We start from the raw sequence: 4,686 nt of genomic DNA on the forward strand, positions 1-4,686 counted from the left end.
GGAAAAAAGACTGAAATAGTGAGAGAAGGAGAGAAATAATAAAATAGATGAATAGACAGACAGACAGACAGCTAGGTAGGTGGGTGGATGGATGGATAGACTGATCGATTGATAGATAGATAATTAGATAAATTGATTGACAGACAAAGAGGTAGATCGATAGATAGAGAGACAGACAGATAGCTAGATAGATAAATAGAGGGTGGGGAGAAGAATGGTCAATAGTAAGATTCAGGTGAAATAGATATAAACATGATGGAGATAAAATAGTCCGAAATGTTGTTTTATTTAATCTGACATGCAACAGTTACGGGATTTAATATTATACATTAAAGGTAACGAAATTTCTGTTTGTGCATGTGTGTGTGTATGTGTCTATAAGATTAGATGTGGATGTATGTGTGTGCATGAAGGAGAAGAAACGAAAGAACAGAGGAGGAGGAAGAAGAAATTGAAGAAGACGAAGAAGAGGAATAGAAAGAAGCCAATAGTATTTCGTGCAACCAATGGTTGATGTGAATCTCAATTGTACGGCGTTTGGTTTTATTTCTGTTAATGGGTGCCTTTCTTTTGCAAGTTGCAAAGCAAAGGGGGCAGTTAAGATCCATTAACATCCACAAGCATCGACAACAACGACAGCAGCAACAACAACAACAACAACAACAGCAGCTAGTACTACGACATGAACCACAACGACAGCCATCCACCACCACCACCACCACCACAAACGCCACCTTTACAACAACATCAACAACAATGACGATAATAACAAAAGCGATCAACACTGCAATTATCCATGTCTTCAGTTGTCGAACTTAACGGTAAACGAAGAGAGAGAGACGCAACATCAAAGAGGAAGTTTCTCCTTCATTCTCTTGTTCTTTACTTCGACAAGGTGTGCGGGTGTGTATTTATATAAATACATGTGTATAGATGTATATGTATATATACATACATTCATATATATAAATCTATGTATAAAATATGTGTACATGTATGCACATGTACACACGTGTGTGTGTGTGTGTGTGTATATGTATATATATATATATATATATATATAGATACACACACACACATGTATTTGTATACATACACTTACACGCATGTATACACACACATATATATACATTTATTTACACATAAATGTACAAAGATATATATCAATCAATCATTCAATCAATCAATCGATCTATCCATCAATCTATATATATACATGTGTGTGTGAGTGTGTGTGTATGTATATATGTGTGCTTGTATATGCGTATATGTGGTGTGTGTGTGTATATATATATATATATGCATGTGTGTGTGTGTGTGTGTACATGCATATGCACAAACTCACACACACACACACACGTCCACATATATCCTAGATTGCACACACACACACACACACACACACACACTCTTTCCTACTCCTTCCTTCTCTCCGATATGTAATCAAAAGCCGTTTCGTCTGCACCTCTGCCCTCACCACTCTCCTGCTGGCATCTTCGGTGATTGTACAGAACAAGCTATAAAGCGAGGGACACTAAAACACGACTAGTGCCACCAAATACCAGTGTTTATTATTCATAGTTACTAACTTAATGCTACCGTCTATGATATTCTGCCATCGGCCTTTTGTTATTACTTCTTATAGCAGCATCATCATCATTGTCATCATCGTCATCGTCATCAACATCATCATCATCATCATCATCATTGTCATCTTTGTCATCATCATGATCATCATCATCATTATTATCGTTTATTTACCTTATTGTCATCGTCATCATCGTCATCATCCTAAGACCTCTCCTCCTCCTCCTCATCATCATCATCCTAAGCCTCCACCTCTTTCTCATCGTCATCATCACTACCATTGTTCTTTTCCGCATCGTCATCATCATCGTCATTGTCATCATCATCATCATCGTCATCATCATCGTCATCATCATCATCATCATCATCATCATCATCGTCATCACCAGTGTCATTGTCGTTGCCAGCATCATTGCCATTTGTTTGTCATAAAAATATAATTATAATAATTAATAACAATAGTAATATCGATGGCATTGAGGGATGAGGGAGGTGGGGGGGGGGTCTACCCTTGATCAATCCGGAGTATTATGACATCTCCCCCCCCCCCAAAATGCAAAACAAAGTTTTGTTGAATGTATTTGAAATCTATGGTGTACCACCTCCGCACAAACATAACACAGCATATTTGCTGACCTGATTATAGATCCAGATTGTCTCCCATACAAAACGTTTTGTTAAGGTTGTTTGTTTTGCACCATTGGTTTGCCTGTGAAGATGCGTGATTTAGTGAATAATGAGACTTGGCTCGCAATTGTAAGGTTGTAAGTTCAATTCCTGGTGACGCATTGGGTCCTTGAGAAAAGGCGCATTATTCCACGTTGCTCCAGTCCACTCAGCTGGCAAAAATGAGTTGTACCTGTAATTCATGCTGGGCAAAGTGCTTAGCAGTATTTCATGTGCTGTTACGTTCTGAGTTCAAATTCCGCCGAGGTCGACTTTGCCTTTCATCCTTTCAGGGTTGATTAAATAAGTACCAGTTATGCACTGGGGTTGATGTAATCGACTTGATCCCTTTGTTTGTCCTCTCTATGTTTAGCCCCCTGTGGGTAATAAAGAAATATATAATAAACTGGAAGTACCAGTTTCGTGTCTTACGCTTATCAAACTTCCAATGTCTCAAATTTGAGTACAGAGAGATTTTTTGTTAAATCATGGGGATACCATTTTTGTTGTTGACAATAATCGCCAGATATATCTCGGCGAACATATTAACGTCTGTGCTAAACAACTGCAACCACAATTCTATATATTCCCTCTGTACAGATTTGCTGACTGGACTTCATCAGAAGCTCATCTTAAAGAAACCTCATTCATCCAGAAATATAAACCAGAACTGAACATTAATTCATTTTAGTAACAACCAGCCCCCACTAGAACAGAACAACAATCAATTCTTCTCTCCACCCTTGAAATATTTGTAAATAACCCCTAAAACTTGTGTATATATCTCACAAATCTGTATACATTAAGAATATCAATCCAAAGACCCTAACAAGACTTTGAAAGTAATTTTCAGACAAATTGAAGAGTTACTTCCCTTTGACTGCAAAAATTATTGTCAACAACAAAAATGGCACCCCCATGATTTAACTAAAATTCTCTTTGTACTCAAATCTGAGACCTTGGAAGTTTGATAAGCATAAGACGCGAAACTGGTATTCCCAGTTCATTATATAATGTTGTAATACAACTCTGTTTCATTACGATATTAATATTAGCATAAATTTTATTATTCAAACCTCCTGTGTGTTTTTACATATTTTTCTTTATTAAATATATATCATCATCATCATCATCATCGTTTAACGTCCGCTTTCCATGCTAGCATGGGTTGGACGATTTGACTGAGGACTGGTGAAACCGGATGGCAACACCAGGCTCCAGTCTGATCTGGCAGAGTTTCTACAGCTGGATGCCCTTCCTAACGCCAACCACTCAGAGAGTGTAGTGGGTGCTTTTACGTGTCACCCACGTAAAAATGAGATGCGCTGTGACTGTGAAGACCCGACAAATAAAGTGAGTTCACGGCTGTATCCTATATATACTGTGATTTGCTGTCAATAAATATTATGGGGTCAAGTGCATTGCCTTTCCCAGGGGCCTATAATGCTTGTGACACCCCAGATTTTAGCTACATTGGCAAGCACCTTATTTGTCTTGGGGATAGTACCGAGAAGTTAGCACAAATTGTGGAGATTTGCAGGAGATTTCAGTTACTATTTCTAGCATATCAAATGGTGTCCATCCCAGTGCCACATTCAGGCCTTGATTTAGTTGATTAAATCAACTCTTTTACCACCATTTCCACCATTTCCCTGCCCCACACCGTTAGGTTTGGGCTAATTTTAGAAACCATTGCAATTATTATTTGCACAAGGTTCAATGTGCTTGTTATTGTTGTTGTTGTTATTATTATTATTATCATTCGCATTATATTATCAGATTCTAATGAAATTACCAGTGCCACCAACAGATCTTAATTACAAGCTGTAGTTAGAATGGAAAATCAAATTTAAGCATCTTGGAAAACAACTTAAAAATAGTTGTCGCTAAAAAATTATGGGAGGAACTCGGTGCTAGAATTGTGAATACATTCTAGCCACTCTTTCTCTCACTCTCACTCTCTCCCTATCTGTGTGTGTGTGTGTGTGTGTGCGTGTGTATTGTATTATATTAGAGGAAAATTCAAAACCAAGGCAGAACAAGTGTCTCGAGTGGTTTAGAATAATTTAATTAGGATAAAGTGAATTTGAAGTCTTACAGCCGTTTCTGGGATAACCCAAGTGGTAGGTTAGCATGTCCATGCACTGGGTATTCTGTCATCAGAGACAAGGTATGAATCTAAGCAGCTTGCTTACCAACCAGATGTCAGGTTAATTGGTAGAGTCATTTGAGTCACATACATTTCTTTGAGATATGCACTCTGTGTTCAATCCCTACCAATGCAAACTTTGCCCTTCGTTCTTCTGATACACCAAGGCTCACATTTTTTTAATTTTTGCAGAGAGTGTCATAAGCTTGGTGACTTTTGTTCCGATTCTTTCTGTATTCTTAGAAAAACCAAGAATATTCTTTCACCTGAAGCAGTGCAAAAGA

Source organism: Octopus bimaculoides, chromosome 26, assembly GCF_001194135.2.
Source record: "Octopus bimaculoides isolate UCB-OBI-ISO-001 chromosome 26, ASM119413v2, whole genome shotgun sequence".
NCBI lineage: Eukaryota > Metazoa > Mollusca > Cephalopoda > Octopoda > Octopodidae > Octopus > Octopus bimaculoides.